Source organism: Falco peregrinus, chromosome 8, assembly GCF_023634155.1.
Source record: "Falco peregrinus isolate bFalPer1 chromosome 8, bFalPer1.pri, whole genome shotgun sequence".
NCBI lineage: Eukaryota > Metazoa > Chordata > Aves > Falconiformes > Falconidae > Falco > Falco peregrinus.
The window spans coordinates 65,201,379-65,228,740 of record NC_073728.1 but is presented as its reverse complement, the minus strand read 5'-3'; the positions used below and the strand labels follow the sequence as shown (position 1 = coordinate 65,228,740).

Sequence of the window (27,362 nt, the reverse complement as noted above, 5' to 3'; positions counted from 1 at the left end):
GGGTTGGTTTCCTGTGACGGTTATTACCCACTGCCACATTCAGAGGGTTTGGGTCTTGGATCTGTGTAATTCACACTGTTAATTTGCACTACAGGTAGCTCTGATCTCCTGAAGTGATCTGTGTAAGCAAGCAGGGCTCTTGGGCTTCTGGAATGCCTGCACTGCTGCTGAGTAAAGTGGAAGAGCTTGCAATTTTCCATGCTTGTACTTTGACTTCAAAATCCAGCATAGCAGATAAGCATTAGTTGAAATAATTGTAGAAACTGCTTCTACTAAAGCATCTTTAATACAAATGAGGTATCATTAGCAGCAAGATACTTGTTTTATTACAATTGTTCAAGACTTAGCAATGATTATTGTTGGCACACATACCCAAGTAAAAATCCTTTGACATTATTTTGGTTACGGCATTTAAAATATTGTACTAATAGAATAGTTAAAGAAAAAGTGAGGCAAAAATAAACAGAAAGCAAAGCTTTGAGAACCAAAGAGAGCAAATCTTATCACTGCCCCCATATGCTGCATGTCCCCATTGCGGTGGCTGGCTGCCTGGGGAAGGACAGCTGGCCCCACCACGCAGCGGGAGCTGTGCCTGGGGCTCCAGGAGCTGCACCCCGTGGTCCTGCCGCAGGGACAGGCAGCCTTGCCACACACCAAGGCCTGGCGGAGGCAGCAGAAGGGGAGGTGGGAACGGGTTTGCCAGACAAGGACGGCAGCGTGAGGGGCACGCAAGGGCAGGAGGTATGGGGGGAGCGGCGGAAGCCGGGAGCCGACAGCGGCACAGGCAGGGCCAGCACAGCCTTGGCCAGGGGAGCGCGTGGGCAGTGGTGACACGATGGAAGAAGACAAGTGTCGTGGCTTGGAGAGTTAGAAACAGATGAGAGGTGAGCAGCCACGTCTCAGGTGGCCTGGGTGACATGCTAGCTGAGCTAATTTGTTGTTTACATGTAACTTCCACAAATTTAGTTTCTGAGTGCCAGAATAAAAGCAGCAGAACATGGGCAGATGTCGCATGAACTTCTGTTGCCTTTGCTGCCACCACACTGTGCTCCATGGGAAAAAGCATCTCTTGATATCCGACGACAGACTGCTAGGTGTTTAAAGATGAATTACAAAGCCAGAAAAAAAGATAAAGAAGAAAGTGCATAGCTTCAATCCTCTCTCTACTCTACTAGAAGAACAATCAGGCAGGATTCAGAACAAGATTCTTCTCTGAACATGGAAATCAGGACACAGGCAGGAAAGGCATTTGCGAGTGAAGCCCACCTTGCTTCCCTCAGTGCTGCCCTGATTGCAGCCAGTGCGTGCGAAGCATCTCCTGGTGCTCTAGGAATCGTGGCGGAGACCCTGCTAGTCTGATTTCAGATTTCTCCTGTTGCCTCTTGCATTTATGCCTCTGACTTGCTGCTGTCACAGCACGGGCTGCACTAACCTGTGCTGCCACGTGAAGTGCCAGATTTAGTGTCTGCTCATGATTTCAGCTTTCCAGGGCTAGCAGGGAGCCACACGGAAACACAAAATCGAGCCCATGGCAATGGATTCTGGCAATGCCAATGTTTTACATGCTATTTAGATGCTGTTTCTAAGCAAGCTGTCAGCCAGAAACAGTTCAAAATCCAACACATCAACTAAATAATAAGAAGAGGAATTCTGAGCAGTAGTGACAGAAAATAAAATTTACAACCCTTTTTTTATTAAAACCAGCAGGAAACTAGGGATTACAGTCATAACCAGCATCTCTGATCTCTGAGGAAGTGGGAAGGCAAAGTTTATTGTGGGGCGTAGTCATGGGCCTTCAGAAAAGAAAACCTGTTCTCTTGCATCACTCACCATCCCAGAGCACTTTGCCTTCATCTGGAAAATAAAAAATACAAGCTCAGCCCACAAGCACAGCTCCAGCAACCCACGTGAGAACTACTTAGCTAGTACTCACACAGCTCTGCTCAGGCATGACCTGCAGCACAACAGCACTTACGTCTCCGTTGCTTAATTCTGCAGCCTAAACAACTTCTGCATTGTGCATGTAGGTACGTATATACTCATCAAAAGTATGGCAGCACAAACCCAAAGGGATCTAGATCTCAACAATGCAAAAATACAGCTAAGGAAGAGAAAAATAGCCAAAACTCTCACAGTATTCAACCTCAGGAATAAATGTCCCCCAGCTTCGATCCCTCATTTTCTCTCCTCTAGTTCCATTTCCAAATTCAGCATTTACCTTTCTGATTTGAACATCCCTTGCAAAATGAGCAACATTTTGATTTTACTTGGATTTGAAATATATAGTGGCCTAAAGTGAAGCCGGAAGAACAGGCACCAGCATGCAATTCTCTCTGTACACAACATCTGAAAGAAAAAGCTTTATGAATGGGTTCCTTGAAGGCAGAGGTAAAAAATTCACATAAAATTCAATTAAAATAATTTAGTCTAATCTGCTGTTAAACAATTAAGACTTTGCTAAATCAGGGGTAGAATTTACATAAAAATTAAACTAACCCATGTGCAATATTGAGCCATTTCAGAATTACCAGTAATTTAATTGAATATGTTTAAATGGTTTGTTATCAGTATGATTGTTGTGGATTTCTTCAGCATCAGGAAGGTAATCAGAGAAAGCACCAGACATGCCCACCCCACACAAATCAATTATGCCATAAAACTGAACTTAATGAATAGACATTTTCATGTTTTTGTTTTATTTTGAAGTTGCTTTATTTGCATGTTAATATAAACATGTGCAGCTAATTTCAGAAAGCAACTTGCATGCATAATTCTGCATAATTTCAGGAGCCCATGCTGTGCAGTGATGATGACTTTGGCAGCATCGCGCTGGCTTGCTGGGTAGGTTTGAAGCCAACAGAAGTCCCACTGGGGGAGGGCAGAGCACCCCCTCCCCACACACGCAGCGGGCACCCAGCAGAACTGCTGGCCCTCGTGCGCTCGGCGCAGCAAGGTGTGTCAAAGGTCAGGCTGGCCTGCTGCTTGCGAGAAATCATTCCCCATGGGCAGGCAGTGACTATAATCCTTCCTAAGAAAGTCTTCAGTACCCATGAAAAAGGGAGGAGAGTGCTCTCCTCCACCCTCAAGAAATCTTAGGAACTTATTCTATCCAAAAGAGTTTTTTATTCTCAGCGGTGCAACCAATTCAAGGAAAAAGTTCTCTGCATGGTGCTGAATGCAAATTAATAACAACCCCTCAGCCTGGCACCTGTGAGTTGCTTCCTTGGCTTGGCTGTGGAGAATTCATACTTTCTGGTGTGGAAGTCATCAGCATTCAGCAAGATGAAGTCCCTGTTAAATACGTGCATTTTCTCTGCTAAATGAATCCACTTGTTGCCTCCCTCTGCTTGTACGTGGGCACCAATTTATCATTTTAACTCCAGAATGTTTATTCTTTTCCATCGTTTTTGCTTTTGGAAGGCACAGCTGCTCCCTAATGTGAGGCCAACAAAGTCAGCTGTTATCACTGTGTACGTGTGGTCTGAGCCCTCCATGCAGCCGGGGAAGCAAATGAGATGCCGGCGGATCGAGTCAGAGCTGTACAACTTGGCTGCTCAGCTGAGAAATTGGAGAAGCGGGAGGTTGCGGCGTGGCGAGTGGTGGGTCAGGCTGGCTGGGCTGGCAGCTACCTTCATCACCACGTCAAAGTCACTGCAGGTACTCAAGCACATGAAAGAATAATTGAACGCTGGTTTAAAATAGTCCAAAAGTCAAGGAAAAATCAACACCACACTTACTAATGGGTATGATTTATAGAGCAGCATCCTTGAGGCTTTGTATCTTGACAGCAGAGTTTATAATACTGTCCTTTAGGACAGGGAATATAGAAGAGTTCATCTACTGTCTGTTACAAAAACCTCTATTTTTTTTTTTAAAGCTTCATTTAAATGTGTAGCATGGCTTTAAATGCCATGCCACTTTTTTCTTTTTAATTAAGAAACCTTTTTATATGTACAAACATACAAACACATGCAAATATATAAATAGAAAAGTGACAAAGGTATTTTAATGAGTTAGAATATGAAATCTAAGTAGGATTTTAGGGTATAGATTCAAAGACTCAACTGACCTCTATTGAGGTACTGAGTGTATGAGCTCGCCAGCTCAGATTTTGCTAGCTTTGTGGATGAGAAAAGCTCAAGCCTCACGTAGGCTTCTCTTGGAGACATGCCCCTGTCTCCGTTAGTTTTACATGATCTGCTAGAGCCTTCGCTGGTGCAGGTATGCTATTATCTCTGTGGGACCTGGCTGGTTTACAACAAGCTCAGGTTTGTCTGCTTGAATTAGAATACCAGCATGCCTTTCAGCACCTAAAAGCTTAAACTTATGCTTATGTTAAATTCTTAATTACAGTTCCCACCCATCTGGCCAGTGGAATGACTGGGTTCAGTACGACCATCACAAAGGTTAGAGGGTGCTACCAAACCGAGCACAGGCCATAAATCTGTTTGCATATTGGAGAGGATAAAGAGAGTCTACTGTGTAGTTTGGTTTTCTCTGGATTCATTCAATGAAAATTAAGTATTTTTGTTTCCTGGCACTGAAACAGACAGTCATGTTCTATCAACCAGTATGAACAGACAACAGCAAAATAACTTGCCCCGCAGTGACTGTGGAGACCTAGTCTGGACTTGTGGCTTTATTACAGGCTGAAGTAGGTAAATAAAGCTCCTTTGTCCCAGTGGTCACACTGAAGCACACAAACCCAAAACCTGAAGTCCTTAAAACCCCCTTCCCTTCTGGGGAGCCCAAAGCACCGCAGCAGGAGGCCAGGGGGTGTGCTGGGTCCAGCCCTGCCCATGGCTGCTCGGGTGCATCATGACCAAGGGCTGGTCAGACCACAGCGCAGGCGCTGAAGATCAGCTGGGTGTCCCCCCCCCCCCCAACACACACACACTCTGAGATGCCAAAGCACCCTGTCCTGCTCTGTTAATTATTAAGGCAGCAGGGCCCTGTCACTTGAAGAGCCTGGGAAATGAGGGAATACATCCCATTACCATGCCCAAGAGACCAGCCAGCATGTTTACAGAAACCATGTGCTGTCATTATGGTCAGTAGTATATAATATAATTACATTCATTTATCATTAATCCTGAGCTTTGTTTCATGTCTGGAAGCAGCACAGGGTTGTGGCCACCTCCAGCACTGCATTTTCTTACCTCGGGGCTCTGCTTGATATGAAGAAGCAGGAGATGACAGCTTCACCAGCAAGCCGGAGCAGAAAAGAAAGCCTCAAACAGATGGTTCCAATTATAGCCCCAGCACCAAATCTGAATAATGATTGTGTAGCTGACAATATTAAGAGCGTTCTTAATGCTGTTAATTGTTAAAGAAGAGCCTGCGAAGCAAGGATGAATCGCACGTCACAAGTACCTCCGCAGGAGCATTATTAACTACCAGGCAAATGATCTGAGGTTAAAGCTACTAAATGAGGGTCAGATTTTTGAGACAGCAATTGTGTAGCGAGTGAATTAATACATGGCATAAGACGTCTAAGGGGTGGATGTGGCTGTAATATGCAAATAACTGAACACTGTTTCAATCTCTACCCCAAATTTACTAATTTGCCACTGTGTTTACATCAGACAACTTTGATACTTGTTATTTACTACTTAATTTATGTTAAATAACAATGTTTGACAGTCACTAGGCTGAGTGCTCAGTGTTTTGTTGCAATATAAGAAATACAGAATGACCCAGAGAGTGTATTCTTTCCATACCAAATTCAGACAAGCAAACTGGGATCTTGGTCTCTGATTTCAAGTGCCTTTCGTCCCTTACTCTCTGGCTGGTGAGACTAGTCACCTCATTTTCCTATTGCTTTTGTATAGTTGGTGTTGCTAATAACAGCTGAAAAAGAAAGGGAGATTATAGTATATCTGAATTTTAATCAAGGCTTTCCTAAGAGCTTGCTACTCGTTACCGGGACCAGCTGGCATTGTCCACGGTGTCCATGACTTGATTCTTTCCTGCTTGCTTGAAGGTCACTGTAAGGGGCTGCATTTCCCAAAGAGCTCAAAACCACTTCAGACACTTACATGCACAGAAGAACTGTTTTGAAAACCCGTCTCTGACTGCCAGATTTTGCAGAAATATTCAGCATTTAACCCATAGATGCCTTTTGCCTTTATGCAACTTCTCCACAAAGTGTACAAGCTGAGGTTTCTCCCCTCCATGGAGCACTCCAAGGAATGAACAGTGACAGGAGAGGTCTTGGAGCTGTCGGTTACTTAAGCCACCAAGGAGAGCCTGCGAAATCAAGGGCAGCAGCATGGCCCAGAGGAGCGGCACCCTCCAGCTGAGCCGGCAAAGCCTCCCGGACAGCTCCTGCCCCAGCCAGGCCAGCAGCCATGGAAGCCAAGTGGAGGGGGCTCACCCACTTCTTAACATGCAAAGGAAAGTTACCTGCAGCTCATCTGACATTTCCAGCCAAAAACAGCTGAGAGGAACAGGCAGAAGGATCAGGCTTGCCTTTTCCTTGCTGGCTCCCACCATCTGGAACTTCCCAGATGCTTATAGCTTGGACACAAGAGGTCAGGTGGACACAAATGTCACATTCTGTGCTCATTTGTCTGAAAAATATCAGTCCCAACATCTTGGACATTTCTGAAAATAAGTTTGATAAAAATAAGAGTGACCTGTTTTCCTATAAAACACCCCAGCTTTCCCCAGGCTTCACAACAGGGATTTCTGGGGTGCAGTTGTGTCAGGTACAGCCTGCGCGACCACTGGGACACTCCACCTTAATCTGGCCCTTGGAGCAGAACAAGAAGCAGGTTGCACAGAATCAGACATCATTAAAGGTTTGGCAACTGGATGTCCTGTGGGCTCCCTCCATGCTGGGGTCCAGGCTGCTATCTGGTCCCAGAGGGTGGTTGGGGCTTCAGATAAACATCTTGGTGGTTAGGACATCGGTTGTCATGGCAGTTGGAATATAAAACATGAAAATGGGGGATGTCCAGACATGGAAGTAATATGACAGGCATGTACAATATGGAGGGAAGATCTCTGCCTGGACCACACCGATCCTCTGCTCCATCTTGTTCTCCTGTTCCCAGCTTTGCTCAGGCTGATCGACACCAGATTTACATTAAGGTAAAGAAACACAGAGCTGCAAAACTGATGACAGCCATTAGCAAAAATAAAAAGGATAAACAATAGAGTTGGGTATTATTCAATAGACCATTAATGCTACAAAGACACAAAATGGGTACTAGGGAGTCATGCTTATAATCAACTTTTTAAAAATTATGGGGGTCAGGATGAAAGGCCAGACATATCTGATTCTCTCTGCCAGTTAGGAGAATTACATGTTACAGAATGGAAGAACTCAGTAACAAACAAAAAATGGGAATAATCGTAGTTATTTTGGAACAATGAAAAATCTGGGAAGAAAAGTCTGATCTTTTTTTCCCTTCATTTTAAGTGCAAAGTCCAGTTGTTTTCAGTCTAGGTGAACTTCAAACATTTGTTTCCCATGTCTAAGAAGCTTTCTGACTAGGAACAAAGTGAAAGGAAAAAAAACCCCCAAAAAATCAAAACCCCAAACAATTCATATTTGTAAGCCATTTCTGTTTGAGAAATAACTATTACAAGCAGTCAGACTAGTGCATGAAGTTAGTCTTAGACAAGGCTGAAGCTTTCTTGTATTCCTTCTTTCCCAGAAACAGAAGCCACTTCTATCCCCCTGTGGATTGTAAGTTGTTCACTGCAATTTAACGTTCTCCCTTGGCAGACGGTGCTGATCTGTTCTCAGCACCAATTTCCCTGGTCAGGCACGCACCAGGAGGATAAAGCGTGCTGGGAAGGAGAGCTGGAGGATCAAACTTCTGTGACATGTCCAGGCCCTATAAATATCCTCAAGAGGCAAACAGAACCAAAGATGGACCCATGCGTGTATACTACATCAATTCACATGGTCCGCATGGCGGCAGCAAGCCTGCGGGGTGCTGGCTACTGCTGGAAGGTGCTTTGGCATCGCCGGCAGGGATGGACCAGCCATGGAAAGCACTTGGGTACGTACCTTCTGCTCACCTGTCCCTGCTGGTGGCCCACTCCAATGGGGTTGGTCTTTGAAATACTTCTTACGCTCAGGAGGAGGCAAGTGCAAATGGCAGGTTGAACAGCAGAGCATCAGCCTGCTGGGTAAGGAGAGATAAAGGGATTGGCAGACATCCTTTCAGGTGTTTTTCAAAAACATACAAAGTTCTTTGTGGTTCCACTCAAAACATAGAACTTGCCCCTCTCTGCTCGGCTCTAACCACCAGAAGTACTGTTTCCCTCCCTCTTTTTGGCTGGGTGAATGTTTATTGCATTGAACTGGAGCAGCTGGGACAAGAACAGGTAAGATTCCCAGCCGCAGCACCTCCACTAGCAAGGAGGCTGGAGCACCAGCAGGGCCAGGACAGTTTGGCTGCTCTGAGGGGACTGGGGCTGAGCCTGGGCTCTTCTGCCCTGTGCCCTGCTCCAAACACCCCCCTGTGCCCTCCGAAGGAGGCTGAGGTTTTGGGAGAGGGCTGGGTTCCCCCTCCCCACCACTCCTTGGCAGCACTCGGCATTGCTGCATCGAGGCACTGGCACAGATCCCTTCTCCCAGAGCTGGGCTCTGGGCACGCAGGGCGAGCGGCAAGGTGGGCTCCTGCAGCTGGAAACACTGCCCAGAACATGAGGAGTCTCCAGCTTCTCCCTCCTTTGGCATCTTTGGCAAAAGGTTGGGCAGTTCCCCCCTCCCCCTCTGGATGAGCGCGTGCTGAGCCACCATGTGCACTCACCGCAGTGTCTTGTACAAACAGCCAAAGCTCTTCTAAAACGAAGCACTCCCCTCTCCTAGAATAAATGCAAGTAATATCAGATGCCATCCTGGGTAACAAGAATTAATAACTTGTTTCTTCAGAGTCAAGTGCATCACATAGACAGGAGGGGAAATAACTGCAACCTGCCTCTGATTACAACAGAAGATGACGGAGCTGTTCCTGGGCCTTCCTCGTATGTCACTGTCTTTTGCTGCCATTAGCTATTTACCCCAAAGTCATTGAATCATACCTTGGATTTCATTATCAAAACCAATAACTGTTTTGTTACAAACCAGAGTATTTTGCGCTCTGCCTGGAAAAAAAAAAAACCAACAATCCTGGCATTGTATTTCTCATAATAAGTTTTAATTGGATTTTAGCTCTCTGTCTTCTATGCTTCATCTTAGGCTTTATTGGGTTTAATTACAAATCCATAGTTATTTGTTATGTGGCTCTGGTTCGATATTTTGCAATGACAATTACATTTTTATTCACAGAAAAAAATGTATTAGGAAAAAATAGCAAGAGAGAGGCTCATTGTATGAGCTGATTAATTGAATTCCAGCTTTATGTGCATTCATGATGAATGATTGCATGCCAAAAAATGAGTTGAATATTAGATCAGAGTACACTTATTCATTTTAATTGGTTTGCACAAAGTGCAAGCCGCCGTAATAATAGATCAGCTGTGAAACACCATAGCAATGGAGGCACCCAGTGCCCTGACTCTGATGTCTCATAAAACCCTGTTCATGATTTTTAAAAATCTTCCCATGCAGAAGAGCAGTGAGATAGATAGTGAAGCCTCAGCACTCTCATTTAAAGAAAGCAAGGACAAAACATCACTACCTCTGCTTCCGAGTTGCAACTTAGCTTGAATTATTCATTATTCCAACAATAAGCCCTGAAGCATGGCCAGCGAGAAGCCACCTGTCCACCATGGGGAGATGCGATTCTGACCAGCCCTGGGAAACAGAACTCCTGGGGAAAGCATTCTGGGTTTTGTTCATGTCAACACAACTTGGTTTCAACATTTTGGTTATAGGCGCAAGAGACAGGCTGACTTTTTCATCACCTTTTTGCCATACTGTAGCATAGCAGCTGGTTGTCCCCACTGGGAGCTGAACCACCAGCTCCAGCGTTCATCTGCTGCAGCTTTGGCCAGCACGTCTCCCTGGCCAGCACTGCACATCCTGCAGGGCATCAGGAAGAGCTGGAGCCTGTTGCAGAGGAAACCTAGAAGTGTATTTAAAGTCACAGCAAATAGCCTCACAGTAAAAGCACCTGTGTAACCACAGAGGCTTTGCATCATACTTTGAATTTTGGTTGAAATACTTTGCAGAAAGTAGTGCCATTTGAAGCTCTGATGTGATATTGTGCAACTGCAGTTCAGCACCACCCCACAGCGTAACTCAACGTGACACAGCACTGAGAAATACAACCTGACAAACTAGCAGCCACAGTAAGTCTTTCTGGAGAAAGCAAATTTTACTATTTGCTTTCCTCACCAACCACCATTAAATATAGTTTGCCAAGTATTTAAACTATTTACTCACCCCACTTTTACCATGTCACATGAAATTAATTTGAAAGTAGGCAAGGACAAATGCTAGCACATGAGCATGCCAAACTGATGCTCTGAACAAAGACCTAGGGGGGTGGGGCGCGGGAAGAAATGCAAAATCCTACTTTTAGAGGCTGCAGCATTGCAAGGACAGAGAATTTGGCAATTTATTACCACAAACTGATTCAATATATAAAAAGTAAAAAAAACGCAATTCTTTCTTGGCTTTGAAAAACTGCAAGAATAATAGAAAAGGACACTCCACCCCGTCCCACACATTCAGCCTTCCGCCCAGACAGCACATTTATTATACCAAGCCTTCATTTCGAATCAATATTCCTAGTTACGCCTTTGGCCTGTGCTTATTGACCACAGCTATCCTTGCAGCCTTCCTATTTGCAAAATACAGTTCACAGACAACAAAATTTGAGGGGGAGGAAAGCATACTTTTTTTCCCTCAACTCTGCAAAGCAAAGGACAATGAGCATAAGCCAGAAAAATAAATCCAAACTTTTTTCCCCCTGAAAAGCTGAGTGCCAAAACCTGGGTAGGGACCTTCCAAAACCTGAGGTTCAAAAACCCTTGCAAGTTTTGATTTTGTGGGGGAGAGGGGATGGGCCTTTTGTTTTTTAAAGCTTACCAAAAAACTCTGGAAGGAGAATATGGTGTCACAAGCACTGACCTAGATCATAGCAAATTTACTATGTAAAAAATAAACTGTACACTCTTATTAAGTAAAGCCATTGTGGCTGTTTGATTGCACTGACACTGTGCTTGTACCACATCAGTGCAACAGCTTTATAGAAATCCCTCCTGACCCTCGGTGACAGGAGAGGGGGGAGTTGGGCTCCTGCTATTGAACAGTCAGCGACATTAGGAATTGACACCAAATGTCCAGATCACTTTGCAATAATGCTGCTTTTTAAACCAACCCCTCAGCTGCATTCCAGCAAACTTAGGAAATACCATACCTTATCAAATGTCATTAAGTTGTGTGGGTTTTCTTTATTTTGATAGTACCTTCTCAAATAATTTGTTTATATAAAAAAACCTTCCCATCTGCGTGCAGCCTCAGAAGTCAGTGACTGCAAGTGCGAATGCTGCCGGATCCTTTCACGCACATCCCACCAAGACTTTTCAGCCAAGGCTTCAGCCTGCTGCAAAAAGCAGGACTTGCATGCTTGGTGTGTGCTGCAAGGAGTGAGGAAGAAGCAAATAACATGTTGGGTCTCAATACAAGAAAACCATCCACTGGCTGGTGCAGCGGCTCTTGGCAATGTCTGAATAAAATAATTTTCCTTTTATCACCCAGGCTGAAAGCCTGATGTGCTGTGCTGCAGGAACATTAGGGAAAAGCCTGGCACAAACAAGATGTGTCAGCCCATTGAACATATCAGGGAAAAAAAAAAAAAGGCTCATCTGAAGTGGTCTTCATATGGTCGTATCTAGAGAAATCAAGATCAGCCAGGAAAAAAGTGAAATTAATGGGGATGGCCAGCATCAGGCAAAAGGCTCTCTACAATAACAAGCTGAAAGCCATTTAAAAAAAAAAAAAAAAAAGAAGAGAGAAAGATTAAAGCTGAACACTCAAATGCATCTGGTCCAACTGGAAGGGAGAGAGATTTGTGCAACACAGATCTAGTTACTAATTTTATTAAATCAATTATTTGGAGATAGATTCACATCCCAACAGAGGTGAGTCCACAAAGCAGAGCTCATGAATGAATTTAGAGGGAGGTTCTCTCCATTTAGCAGTACTAGTTAGAACTATCCAATTTTTATATGATAAAATGTTCTTATTGTAGGACTACAACACAGTATAAGAGCCCATTAACAGAAATGAAATAATCAAAACACTCATTGTGAACCTCTGAACTGAAATATGAGTGTGCGACAGCTAAGGAAACATAATAGTTTCCTTAAATGTGTTTGTAACTCACACTGAAATATTTAATGTCTGCTCTGCCCACTCTTAACACCTCAATTTTACCTGCCATCGTCCTGACCTAAAACTAATTCTGATCCTCAGCTTCCCAGACTTCATAATTTGAACATCCCAGAGACAATAAGCACTCTGCAGCTGTCACCACTGTGTGGAAAATCAGCTTTTTGCAACTGGTGCTGGGGAAGTTGCCCAATTAATTTTTTCAGACCCAAAACAGCAGCACTGGAAAAGAAGTGACATCTTAGAGATCTGCCAGTTTACTGTTCTTGAAGAGTTAGTACAGGTCAACTAAAAGCAAAGTAAAAACTGCTGAAATATTTGCACGTAGAATAGTTTCAAGGATTTTTCCTGAATGCTTCAAAGTTATCAGACTGACAATTTTTAATAGCTTTGGTGCCTCAGCTCATGTATTCCACAAAAATATGAGTATTAGATGTTGCCATCAGCATAAGATTAAGGAAACCATACAATTCAAAAAACACCTAGGAGAGAAAATGGAGAAAAATCTGTGTTTCTCCCCCTTTCCTTCATGCCAGCCCTCCCCCTATCCCAAGGGATGCAGGGGTTCAGGCGCAGCACGCAGTGCCGGCTCCCACCGAGGGACAGGATCCAGAAGCCAGGAGGTCAAACACATCAGTGCTGCTGTGCTTCCCTCCCTGCACAGGGCAGGTTCCCTGGGTCACACCAGCTCACACAACGTGCCTTTGAAGGGAAGAGTAAATCCTGTGTTTTCCTCTTGGCATTTACCTCCGTGAGTGCCTGTGTTATGCCTTTGAACCTCCTGACAGCTCTTCCTGGGTGGTAGGGGAAGAGGGGGAAAAGCCACCAAGGGCTGGGCTGGGCTTGAAGCATGAAATTTTCTGGCTGGGTTCCTACCACTTGCAGAGCCATCCCAAGCAGGTTGCAGAAGCAGAACGCATATATCTTGAGACATAAATATTAAAAGCTACAAGGCATACCTTAGCTACAGAATAAGCAGCCTTTTTCACAAGGTTTTTTCTCAAAGCTTTTTTCCTTTCTTATTCAGAGAGGCATTCTAGCTGTTGGTCTTGTATACCAAAGGGTCTTCAGCTGATCCTGGCTTCTTCCAGTTATTCATTAACCAGCACTAGAGGATAAGCATTCAGTCTTTGCATTTATTGCATTACCTGGGTGCATGTCTGTCTGCTTTGTGAGCAGACCCATAGCAAACAGCTTCCACACAGCTGGAGGAAAGAGGTGAAGAGCCAGTGCTTTCTGGTGCACATCTGCAGGTGAAATGATGCTCAGGACAGTGCACATCACCGGTGGCTATAGCTGACGGAGGGTTGGGTCATCCCCAGGGTAACCTTCTCCCATTACCAGCTCAGAACCAAGGAGCTGGGAGCTGCATGGTGGTGATGAGCAGGTTTAAGCCACAGACCTGAGATCCATTAGTCACACAAACGCTCACACCGATGTTTACCCTTGGTGCAGAGGCTGCCAAGCCCAGGGCAGAGCAGCCCATCCGCCCTACTGATCCCAGCTGGCCCCAAGCCACAGCTGTCACAAATTACTGGGCAGTGAACTAAACCTAGCTTTAAAACAGCATCAGGAAATAGATATGCTCTTTCTAGCCAAGAAAAAACTTAAAATTCATCTTAGAGAGAATATTTCCCTTAAGTTTTTCCTCTGTTGCTTGACATGCGTGCAAAAGCATGCTATGTTATTTTATTTCTCCTTTAGTGGAGCAGAAAGGACAAAAATTACTGTGTTATTTGCTGGCATAAGTAAAGAAAAATCCAGAGGAATAAAGAAACTACATATTAGTTCTCATAACAAATCATCTGACACTGAACAGCCAAAGTCCTACAGGCTTTTAGTTGATGACTGCATGGCAGTCCAATGCAAGGATGGCAATTTCCCAGCTTGAGGTAGCAAGTCAGCAGCATCTCCTCCACAGCCTGTCAAAAACGTCTGCAAGGGGGGCAGGGGAGAGGGAACAGAAACAAGGGAGCTTAGAGATGCCAAAAGAAAAGACCGTGAGTAACTGCATGTTTATTAATGTCTGGCTTATTGTCAGTAATGGCAGTCTTTAACAAACAGCCAATTTCTGTGGAGCTAATGTCAACATTTGAGGCACTGCATATTTTTTTTAAATGTCAATTATCAGTTCCAATTGGCCATGCCAACTCAGAAGTGGTTAAGATCACTGTTGATTTGCCAGCTATTTTCTCTTTATCAAATGGAGAGGGCATATGATGAAGTTCAGAAGCAACCCCCTTTATTCTTGCCCACACAACTCTCGCTGCCACACCTTGAGGAGATGAGATGCTCTGCAGCATGAGGGCATCTTCCTCCTGCTGCTGCCAGTGCAGCTCCCGCTGCACGCAGCACACGGGATGGCAGACAGTTTTAGAAGGTCTGTCTTCAGACGGAAAAGTGTCTCTGATCCAGGCTACATGAACAATTAAATAGGCCTGTGTGCTCAACATAAGAACCTCTGAAAAACACATCATGCTCAACAACAGCCATGCGCTCTCCAAGGCAGAGCTCAGGAGCAAACAGCATTTCCTTAAGAAACAAAGTTAAAATAAACACTGGTAACTCAGAAATTGTATCTCCTTGCAGAATGAATGGGTGAAAATTGGTGTCCTGCTCCTCTAGCATGCTTCACGTAGCAGCTGGGTGCTAGCCGTAACAGAGAGAAGCAGTTACAGAAGTGCAGCACCGTGTGCTGTGGGGCCTGCCCTTCGGCTGAGCCTGCACAGCTGCAGCACATAAGACTTTACAAGTCTGACAGAACAGAAAACACAGTCATGACAGTACAAACATGTTCCCTGTGGCTCCTGCATTCTCCTTAGACCAGCTAGCAACACCAAGTGACCTACTGCACAAACAGATGAGGTATCCGCTATGGATGCTACAAAATTTCCAATTCTGACAGCATTCGATGTTCACCTATGAAAAGCCCAATCTTCACTGGCTCATGAGAGATTTCAGGGAATAAAATGTCTCCAAGGTGCCTGCAAACTCCCGGTTCCCAAAGCCGGAGCCCTTGCAGAGCACTGCAGGTATCAGGCTTGCAGGAGAGCGTGCCATGGGGCTGGTCACTTCTCAGTGGTGTTTTCTCCTCTCCCCTAACTTTTAATTTTAACATCTCCACCCTATTTGAAGCTCCATATCACACCTGTAAGAGTCATCTTTGAAGCCAAGGTGGGAAAATGGGTTTGGTCATCTTCCATAGCATGTAAGGAAAACAGTTCTGACTCTGCTGAGGATCTAAGATCTGCTGGTCTGTACTTCAACACCATCCAACAGCACAGGAGTCACTACTCTATCCAAGGTCCCTGGGTTTTTCTCTTAACATATACTCTTAACTTACAGCACAGACTTGTTTAACAAGTGCTATTTTTCCCAAAAAAATTCTTTTTGTAACTCATTGTGGTTGCACCAGTAAATGTGGCTATGCTTCTTTTAAAATCAGAAATCAAAGTAAATGAAAGCTAGTAACAAAGTTGATGAAACCATTTTTTTTTTTTTTTCATTTCTTTTAAGCTGTCAGACTTCTCAGCTGGTAACTTTACAGCTGATATTCTGTTCTCAAAGGGACACGTGATGTCATCTCTGAAAGCCTGGACAGGCAGCTATGAAGGAGATGTAAGGAACGGGAGACGAATGCTGATCCCCTAACACAGGGACCAGTTTTCACACCTTCACACGTGGTTTAAGTGCTTGTGGCTCTCTGGAGATCTGGGACAACTGCCCTTGGAGAAGGCCAGCAAGAGTTGTTTGGGACATTCATATGAGCAGCAAGTTTGACAACCTGCCTCTGCTGCAGCTGGCAAGGCATCACCCTGGCTCAGAGCGTGGGATTCATTTAAAGAAAACAGGCTGTCCATACTGGGTGAGATCAGAGGGGAACCTAGACCCAGCCCATGCAGAATTCAAGTGGAAGTTTTATATCGCTACAGAGCACAATGAAGAGCACCCATTTCTAGACAGGCTGCATTGTCTTGCATTTCTCAGCACAGGTTTGTGCCAGTAACAGGGCAAACGAAAGGGTACCAATGTGAAAGAGGGACAGAAGAAAAACAAAGGCTAGACTTAGGCAAGGAGAGATGCTGACAAGCAGATAGAAAACAGGACAGTTTGAGGTCACACGTTAATTTATATTCAGAAACAGCTTCCAGTTTCAGCCTCAGGATCAACTGTTATTTTTCCCACTTATTATCCTCTTGAACGTCTTTGCACCAAGAGGAAGCGACCGCAACTTGTGTCTGTCCTTGCATAAACTGCTTAGAGGACTGAGGGGCTACAGCCCTGCAGAGGCTGCATTGGGGGGGGTGGGGGGTTTGACACCACCACCGCAAGCTCATCTCAGTGGAGCCCTGCACGGTCCCAGAGATGACTCCCTGTACCTCTGACAGCACCCCGAAAGCAGTACGGTGACCGAGCAAAAGCATTTCATTCATTAGTAAAATTGAGGACACTGAGGAAAACACTACCCTCAGAAAAAGCAACCCTTATATTTAAACATCATAAAATAAATTGGATGTACTGAACAGTACTTTCAAGAGTTTCAGGCATGCAAAACGTTGAAGTGCTTGAAACAGTTTTCTCTCTATCGTAGTGACATGAGTCAGTAACAGCTCCACCAGGCAAGCTTCTCATGGGGCAAAGGGTGGAAAGGCTGGAGTGGAAAGGTCAGATTTTAAGGAAGAGTCAAACCTGACAGCAGCTGTAAGCAACTCAAAACTAGGACAGAAAATGCCATCATTGGGGTCCTCATTATATCCCATCTCACTCCTTAGCATACACCTCCATACCTGGTGAGGTTTTAATTAACAGGACACCTCAGCATCCTGATGACCTGGCACTTGCCTGGTATAGAGCAAGAAGAGCACAGTGCTACTGCCCAGCAGCCATCAGCATGTGTTGCAGCATTAGACAGTACATGCTAACACTCTGCCACTATGGAGAAAAATTATGCATTTTAACCTTTTTTGCACTGTTATTTTTACGCACCACTTAGTCTTGTAACCTTCTTAGTTGATGTATGGAGGTCTAAAACATGCTAAGATATACATGTTGAAACAAATGGAACTGGGTAGAAAATAATTGCTATTTGTGAGCATGCTAGGTATTAATTAGGGAGCCTCATACAAGATGTATGAAGAAACATATTTTAGGGAAGTAAATGTATTGATCAGAATAGGAAAAAGAACAATCTAAAAATATCTTAACATTCAGGACTACAGAAAGGCACGAAAGTGGAAATGTGGTTCAAAAATAAAGATAGGGTCTACAACATGCTGAGTGTTTCCTGACTAGGAAGACAAGCTATGTGAAGGAACTGGGATTTGTAAGACTTATAGCAGAAAGGCAGCAGGAGTGAGAAAAGGAAAAGAAAAAGCAAAAGAAAATGAGCTTCAAGTGGAAAAGAACACCTCAGCTGGAGAGAGCCTTTCCAGCCCTGCCCAGGGAAGATGTGCTGGAAGACATCTGGTTCCCAGAAGCTTAAGACAACCAGATTGAATTCTGAATTGAGGAAAGGCCTCACACTAACACATATGCATTCTTTACATGTGAACATAGAGGCCATTTAATTTGGGCCAGAAAGCAGGCTGATGGAGAAAAAAAAAAATTAAGTAGGACTGAAAATGACATCCTAGACAGCCATTCAAATAAATCCCACCATTAAAATTGGATCACTCCATAGCTACAGCAATGGCAAACCAATAGCACACAGAGGGTGCATCTGTGCTGGCAAACAGAGAAGACAGGAGTGGCTGTGGGCTGAGGGGACACTGCCAGGCAGGTCACCCCAAGTGCCTCGCAGAGCTCTGTGTCCCTGCAATGACGTTTCGGTTACTCCCACAGCAGCACAATGCTGAAACACAAACCGAGAGACACTTTTAAAAAAAGATTTCAAAGAGAACTGCATGTATTACTACCAGTGCAGGGGGTGGGAATGAGACTCAAATGAGAAATTAATAGAATATAGTAATAATATGATCCTATTAAAAATGTATCTAAGTTTTTGCTGACAATTAATGGTCTTATCCTGAAACACTCAGGCTCTCATCTGTGTTTCAAAGATTTCACAGCTGCAGTTCTCCTGACTCAGTTTTTGCCATCTTTTAAACAGATGTGGGGAGGCAAAAAGGAAGTGGCTTAACACTGTATATCCTAGAGTTTTCCCTTGCCCTTAGCATGTGGGTGACAGTCCCCGAGAAGATTGCTGAGATTGTGAGTGCTGCAGTTATTATCCAAATGGTGAAAAACATTGAGTTCAGTGGTGAGCCAGGTAGGAATTGGCCAGATGGAACCAAGACCTTTCTTCAGTGGGACGGTCAGAGAGCACTTTCAGCCTCCCCATTTTACAGAACCGCTGAAATCCCAGAAAATAATAATAAAAAAATACAACGTGTATGGGTAGGGGAACAGCATCATGTCAGGCTGCAGTATATGAAGTGTTTGCCAACATATGGGGGCTGAGCCTTGGCTCACGTAAATTGCCACAGCTACATAAAAATCTAAGGAGTTACGACATACCCTACCAGCTAAATATTATTCTCTGTTGGCAAACACTTCACAAACCCTCATATCTATTGAGGGCCATAACAAAACTCTTCTTCCACCCCCAGTAAACAGCTTGGTGGAAGCAAAGTTCTTGGAGCCCATGAGATGAGCTTCTCTCAAGCAGTTCTGCCTCCCCCAGACCCATTGCCTGAGATGGAACACGTCAGAAGGCAGAGACAAAATAGATGGTTGGAGCTGTGCTGATGGCAGAAGCAAAGCTTATTCTGCACTTCAACATATTTTCCTTCCACAGTTGTCCATCTGTATTTTTGATGAACACTGCAAATTCCTAATCATAATCCTAAAATACCCACCCCTGACTCTAGCAGTTTTACAGCCTGTCCTCTGGTACCTGAGAATCCAGCAGGACAAAGGAGGTTGCCCTCAAACCACACACATTGAACCACTTGCTCCACAAAACAGACCTCATAGGAACAAAACTCTGCAATGTGAAAGCTATATAAACTTGAATTACAAATATTGAAATTGTACACATCTCTTCAGGTTATCTCCCATTAAAAATATGCCTGAAAAAGCTATCAAATGCTATCCCAGTTTAGCATACTGCTCAAGAGGGCATTTGTACATGGTGCAGGGAAGGATAATTGCATTGCTCTGTAAAGACTCGGTGGTGTTTCAATGATGTTTGATTGCTCCTTGAGTAGCCAGAAAATACAAGCTGAAACCTTTCTGGCAGATACAGAAGTACGGCCAGGGCTGAGTCACTGTTGCACTTGTCATACTCAGAGACTGCACCATTTAGCTTCAGCTGTGGTGGGAAATGCATTGCAATAAGAAACTTCTCAGAACAGAGCAAGATTGTGCTCTTCAAGATGACTATGGCCAAATGGCGCCAGCAGCATCTCAGCAGCAACCTTTCCCCAGTCATTCAAACCCAGATCCACTGACTTCAGCAGCACATCACCACTGCTGCTGTTCCTGTTGTACCTACATGGAAGACACAGAGTACTGGACCCTCCAACTGCAACACAATTATTTGTTCAGTCCCAGAAGGTTACACCTGCACCAATCCCCAAAAACAGAAGGGCTGCACAAGTGCAGTTACAGGGAGTAAGTTGAAAACGGAAATTTTACAATTCTTCAGCTGTACATCTATGTCACATGGATGTAACTGAGGACAAAGTTTCATGATTTGAAAGAGGAGAACTCTGCTTCTCAGTGCAGAGTCAGCACAGCAGTCAAATAAACAGATTTTTACCAGCATGGAAAAATACTGTGAGAACATGGGATCCCATGTCATGATTGATTCTGATGCCTGTTTCTAGCAGAATGACATAGAGAACATTTTCCTACCACAACCGATACAAATACCTGAGGTGGCCTTATAGCCATCACAGCCAGTGGGCTGCCCTGTCTCATGCTGATGAAGGTTTGGGTGCAAGGCAGTACTGACCAAGCAGCCTGTGCTCATCTCACAGCTGTCCTTGTGCAGGCAGAGCAAAGGGCCACCAGCCTGCAGTGTGCCTATGTGATCCCTTCAGCAGGCACTCCATCCCCGTGTTACCCTGCGGGGTAGGGACTGCATCAGAGGGGGACACTGCGATCCATTCGGGCAGCCAGCACTACACTGCACTCGCTGCTCTGTAGGGCTGTTTACTGACCATCACTGTATGTCACATCAGCAAGGGGAAAAAAAGGCTCTGCAAAAGTTTAAGGCCAGCAGACAAACCCTTTCCCCAACTTTTCAGTTTCTGAAGGCTTACGTGTTCTTGGTTGCAGAAGTACTGAGACTCGCAACCCAAACCTCTGCACCCAATTCTGACCCTGAGACTTTTGCAGCCAGTTTCACTTCCAAGGCCAGTGCCAGGGTGAAGACCTCCCCAGGACTCCTGGGAGACAGTACTCAGGTGGCTGAAGGCACACAGCACTCCGCACTGCAGAAGCGGCATGTGCCTTACTGCTGCCCCTTGTCAGCACTGCACATCAGAGCCCACTCAGCTGAGTTTCAACTTACCTGTTCCACAAGCATTTTGGTTACGGGCTGCCTCCTGATCTTCCCTTGCAACTAAGAAGAGAGCGTGATCGAGCCCAGGTGCTTCACTCCATGCTCTGGTCAAACGATTAGCCACAGATGAAGAAGCAGGCAGATCAGAACAGGGTGCTTCCTTCCAAAGGATACATACACAGATAGAAAGATAAGTACACACTCACAGATTTATATATGTCAAATGATATCACATATATATGTATGTGTATTTATATAAAAACAAGCACTTAAGGAAAGAGCATTTGTCATGCTGCGCAAAGTTAACCAGAGGCACCAAGCACAGAGGCTGTAACTGGGGATCCTGGAACAAAGAGCAAACACAGAACTAGAGAGGGTAAAATTGATTTGATTTAGAGTTGCCTGGTATCACCAGGATCCTTTCACTCATCCCATCGTTATATTCAGAGAGCAAAATAATCATATTGTTCAGGGAAAAAAGGTTTAAAAAAATACAGGAGTGAAAGTCAAAAAGAGGTCTGAGCAAGTGGGGTTTAAACAACTCTGCAAGTGAAATGACACAACATAGTTGCAAGGAGAGCTATCCATTTTATTTAACGGTAACCAGCTGCATAAAAAGAACACAGATTGTTAGCTCTGAGTGGAAAACTCTATAGGAAAAATCTCAGCACTAGACACGCTGGGGGTGAGCCCAGCGGTTTTCCCTGCAGCATCATCTGCACTTGGAGCAGAATATGCTCTGCACCCTCAGAGTCTGAAAGTTAATGGTTAGGCTGAGCTATTATTTCAGGGAGTTTTCAACTCATTAGTATTCTTGGTGCTTACAGACAAAGGGATTGTTTTGAAGGTATGAAAAAAAAACCCAAACCTGTTTAAGCTTTCCAGAACACCAAAATATTTGTTTTTGAGAAAATTAATTGTACTTGGCCAGTTCTGTGAATCTTGACCCTTACAAAATTACAATAAAATTAATTTCAAAATGAAACAATTTAAAGTTACTTGAAGGCTTCATGTGAAGTCAGATTTACCTTCTTTTCAGGGAGGTTTTCAGGGTTTATCTTTAATGAAGCAAACTTCTAAACTCAGGAAGTTTTAAAGCTCCTGGCTAAATTGAGGCTATCTTTTATGGAAAACAGGAGCCTCCAAAATAATTGCATACTTCTAAGAATGTGACTATTCATACATCGCTGTTTCTCTACTCACAGCTATGATTTTCCTGTTACAGAAACACAAAAAGCCATTAATGTCCTTGTTGCTACGAGCAGATTTGCAGAGAACCAGGGATAACAGCTCCTTAGGAAGCGCTGCCTGCACAGGGCTACTGGCAAGGGTAAGAGAGATGAAGCAGGCTGTTAAGACAGAGCCATATGAATATTTTTAAATGGTATGTTCCAAGATGTTGTTTTCATTGGGGTTTTGGGTTGGTGTTTTTTTGGGGTTTTGGTTGGTTGTGGGGTTTTTTTGGGTTTTTTTTGTGCTTGCATGGGTAGCTTTCCTCTCTGCCCACCACAACATTGTATGCAGCCTTGCTGGTGGTCCCACCTGCCAGGCTGGAGGCAGCTTTGTGCAGGGGGCACAGCTGCTTCTGCCCTCCAGCCCACGGCAGGCAGCCAGGGGGACCAGCCACAGCCCATCAGCAACCACAGGCATGTACGGATGGACAACATCCATCAGACACCTGTGTCTGCAGATAACCCACAGCAAGTCAGAGCAGAAACAAGGGCAGCTCGGAAGAGGGATGACAACGGGCACTACAGAAAGAGGTTATTAGGAATAAGAGGCTGATGGGCTCCCAGGGAAGAGCAGGAGGGCAGCTTTTACCTTGTATTACTTGTGTAAACACACAACCTACAGTAATGAATTGCAGCGGGAGGCAAATTGGAAGAGATAGCCCACAGATTACAGATGTAAAACTATGGTACTTGCTCTTAACAGGTACAGACAGTAACCCTGTAAGAGATAAGTGATACTGATGTGGAGAAGCTGAACAGAACAAAAGAAAGGAGGTAAATCTCTGTGCTTTGATAATTAGCAAAGGGCTGACCACTAGAAGAGAAGCAACAACGCACTAAGAAGTCCTACCTGCTGTCAATGGCTATTAACGCCAAAGAGTTCTTTATGGTAGTTCTTCATGGTAGTTCTTCCAGATTCCAGTGATATTTATTCCTTTTGCAGGACTTAACAAAATAATAACAATACCTGTGAGGAATCTTTCTACACGCAGCCTGTGACAGGGCCCTCCCATTGTTCCACCCGTGATTTATCTGGGAGCTCAGAGTGCAATCATTAGATGACCACAGAAAGCATAAGACTTTTCGAGGGCTAATGATCACTGTGAAACCTTCCCAGTGGGTGCACAAAAGGTAATTTATCATAATTTGCTTCTGTAATTTTGATGTATTGAGCAATACTCCTATTGTTCAGCGGTCTCGTGAACCTTCCAGGGTAACACAGAGGCGGAGGCAGGTGAAGCTGTGAGATGCAGGAGGTTGACTATGCAACTGAGACCACTCTTCAGGCACACTCATGTGTGTATCCATGATAGCCTCATCCAAGGAGTCTGTGAAAAACGTGCTCAAGTCAGTGGACTGACACCAGAGTCCTCGGTGCTGGGTGGCCAGGCTGTCTCTGCCCTGACCTGAGAGCAGAGTGGTCAGGTGCTGTGGGAAGAGCTGCTGCTGCACTACCTGTTCAATTTCAACTATCAAAATGTTTATTTACATCATGTTTCCAGCCAGTGTTGGTGGGCAGAAAATCCAGGCAAACATCACCAGATCCACACAGCACCCCCAAACATGACAAGTAGTCCTACAAACCACAGAAGAATTAGGAACAATGCTGTGCCAGACAGGTTTTCTGAAAAACGACATTCTTCTTACTAAGCAGTTTCTCAGATGTGTTTTGTTTTTCCCCGGCATGGCAGAAGCATGTCTACTCTCTGAAATTTGTATTATTGCTTGACTGAAAATCAAAATTATTCACTTCTGAAGTGAAAAGCCCTGGGTTTTGCATATGTGAACTAGGACTGAGTCTTGCTAACTCTATGTGAAAGGAAATAAAGGTACCTAATTTTCAGTTGCTTTTGAAAACTCCACTACAATTCCTTTGCATCTCTGATAAGAGACACTTTGAAAGTCAGGTAGTGTTTGTTTTTTTTAAAGAAAACCAGTGCAGATTAAATGATAGACGTTATCTAACTTTCCTTACATCCTTGATCTTAAGATAAAAATGCTAACAGGTATTGCAACTGTCAGTTTGGTTCCCAAAATACATCCTTATCATTTTCTTTATACAGTAAAGCATTTATCACTTTTCCTCTTTTGTAAGAGTGTCAGCGTTTGTGTACTAACACTTTTCTGGCACTTTGTCATGTACTCAGCCAGTGAGATTATCTGGGAGCATTTTGGAGGCACCAAACAAACACAAAAGGAAGCATTTTCTGTTTAGAGAAGCAAAGCCAGTCTCATCACTGCAGAGATCCCAGAAAATGCATCTCAGATGCAAATTGGTTTCATGACACCAGGAGAAAAAAAAAAAAGCCAGTCATATTTCTAAGGAAATAAGGTGAAAAAAATATTAACTGTAAGCAAACTAGACATCACTGGCAGGATTGGTAGCATTTTTTTCAGCAGTCAGTGGGTTTTTTCCCCCCTACCAGATCTCTTATTGCTTTTTTTCTTCCACCCCAAATTCTGATGATCAAGAAAGCATGCTGGAGAATCAGTTTTGAAACCAGAAATCCCACGAGATCAAAATTAAGTAGATTTCAGAGCAGTTATTTGGACATCAGCCATGAAGGAAATGCTGGCTTTGGCTGCCCCCGCCCCAAAACCCAGGGATTCTTTTTCCCTCTCCACTTTGGGTAGGAAAGTCAGTTTGTTTTCATCTGCCTCTTGTACTATCAATGATTCAAGTCTCCTTACAAAACTCCAGAGCTGTCACTCTCCCATTGACATGAATTTCTAACAGCTCATCCATGCACCCTTCTGTTCTTAACGATCTTTAAGGGTACCTTCCGACACATGATATTCTAAGATTCCTACTAGGCATGACTACATCACATCTCCCCTTTAACTCGGCAATGAAGACAAGCGTGAGGAATAAATAACACTGGGAGAGATGTAAAAACAAAAAACCAACAAAAAATAACAAAACAGTAGAAAAATATAGTTCTTTGAAAGAAGATTAATTAACAGAAGGCAAAAGGTTCTCACTGATCATATTTACTTAATCCACGATCAGCAGCAATATTGCCAGCAAATAAAGGACAATCAAACAGCTCTCTTATCAGTTATCCTTTCTAGAAGGAAAGCACCAAGCTTCCTGAAGCAACCCTTTATCCTATTTAGCTACAATAAAATTACACCAAGGTATTAAAGAGCAGCAGACTCCAAAGGCTGTTACACCCCTAGAATGTCCTGCCACAACCATGCCAAGGGGTCACTGCTAAAGCAAACTGTCCCAGGCCATGCCCGCTCACAGTGTGACTGGGGCGTTCATGTTTTGGAGAAGCACTTGCTGCCTGTTACAGCACAGCTTTGTTTGTAAGCTTGAGGTCATCACTACAGAAGTCTGTCAGCATCATTTCTGAGGCACAGAGCTTTTGCCTCCTGGTCTGCAAGCCAGGACCTGGGAACCAAGACATGGGCTGTGGGTTATGCCCATAGCATAAGGGGGACAGGACAGCACAAGACCTGTGCTGGACTCTGCAGTGTTGAAGGAGCTGCTCTGGGCATGCGTGTACCCGCAGGAGAGCATCCTCACACGCTACAGTTCTTCTACCATGTGGGTTAATTGCACTTCATGACTCACCAAGACATTACAGCAGAGCATGATCAGTAATACCCATAAAACTCAGGAACCCAGATGTTTTGCATTAAAGCTAGTGGAAAACGTCTCTGTTTCAGCACAAGCAAGGTTAGGCATCGACGTGCAGCCCCAGTCATCTCTAGCACAGCTGAAGACCAAAAGGCCCAGGCACAGTGTTTCAAAAACAGAGGCAGCACTGCAGACTATGTGCCTGCCCCACCCCAGGGCACATCCAGCCTAGGGTGCCCTGGCCTCCGACACAGCTTGGCACCCCAGTGCCCTCAGAGCAGCTTGAGACCAGCCTGCAGCCCCCCACCCTAGCCCCGTCCCACACAGCCAGCTGCAACACAGCGCTGGCACAGCTAACACCTGATTTGGTCCGAAAGCTCAGCATAATAAAACTGCCATTCCAGTAGTACCCAGAAGTGCACTAAGCGTTTTAAATTTAAATAAATGAACAAATTTATGTTCACTGAACTGCTACCAGCTATCATATGAATGGTGTTTGAGTGCCACTTCTCCAGCTATTTGGCCACTCACTGCGTGTGCCAAAAAAAGTTATTGAGTAACTGACTTTTGTGCTGTGATGCATCTTTGATGTTGATGCTTTATCATTTCCTGGCAGTTGCAACTGTTTTCTGCTTTTCTTGCCATTGCTACTTTTCTTGAAAACTCCAACTGTCATTTTGCTTCATTGATATTTGTCTCTAGCACGGTCTTCTGCGATGCTGGAGTTTATGAGCTGGAATTAATGGCAAGTGTGGCTTTTGGCTAAGCCTGCTTAGTGTACCCATGAAACCTATAGTCATTTTTCTGTATAGCAGAGATCATACCATCCTAAGCCTTGCCCCCAGTCAAGTATCTATTAGTGCATAGTATAAGTACTAACATTTTCATTTGCTTTGTTCTTGCTTCGCCTACATAAGGGCTCAGTAGATTTCTCATGCGGCCACACAATTGAAACTCTTTTAGTGTCTACCATTTTTTTCTTTTTTTTTGTCTCCAAGTCAAGTGAAAAAGCAGAAGTCAGGTCTTTTATTAGCTGTATGGGTAGATGAAGATTTATTCATCTAGACTTCAATTTTCATTTTTTTTTTCCCCTGGGGGTGCGTTAATTGGCTCCCAAATGGAGAAAGAGCAAGGCACTGGGGTGATACCTCAATGCAGAAGCAAGAAAAGTCAGTTTATAGATGCTTCTTAACTTTGTGAACAAGCAAAGTAACCCAAATCCCGATGGGAGCTGTGTTCAGACTTCATAACTCAGGACACTTACTCCTAATCCAGTCTCCCATCATGAAGGGGTCCTTAGGGTAAACAAAGGAGGGATGGTGAAACAGGGGACCACCTATTCCTCCCAGTCCTCCAGGTCATCTTTCCCAATCTAAAAATGCATTATGGTCATCTTCACTAAACCAAAACAGTATATAGGATAAATAGGATAACCTGCAGGACAAACCTCCTCCATTACATTTTTTTTCCTCCTGTCCTTGCTTTCATTAGTAGCATCTCAGAACACAAGCAGTAATAGTTAAATTCAGGAGTTAATTTCTTCTCTGGGCAGCTGAAGGAAAAGGCCGTGGACCAGTTACTCACTTATTGCACATCCAGAAGGTGGTCAGGTATCACAGGAAGGAGTACATCATAACTACCTAAAGAAAATAGGAGAAACAAGCATCACTGCTGCAACAACAATTAGCTGGTACACTGGCCATTAAAGTCTAAGTAAAGATGATACAATAAGCA

The 27,362-nt window shown here is 44.2% G+C and overlaps 1 long non-coding RNA gene across 14 annotated transcripts in view; it reads right to left on the bottom strand.

Moving 5' to 3' along the window:
- Window positions 1–613: 613 nt before the first annotated feature.
- Window positions 614–27,362, bottom strand: part of LOC114011131 (uncharacterized) — a 61,497-nt gene continuing 34,748 nt past the window's right edge. For 5 of the 14 annotated variants that reach the window (XR_008748458.1, XR_003552900.2, XR_003552907.2 and 2 more), the window contains 3 exons: window positions 8,772–8,826; window positions 6,743–8,141; window positions 614–6,606 (listed from right to left, as the gene is read on the bottom strand). This is a non-coding gene — a long non-coding RNA (uncharacterized LOC114011131). Of the gene's footprint in view, window positions 6,607–6,742; window positions 8,142–8,771; window positions 8,827–9,867; window positions 10,013–27,362 lie in introns of all 14 variants that reach the window. The other 9 variants (XR_008748463.1, XR_008748465.1, XR_008748467.1 and 6 more) reach the window with 9 other exon arrangements.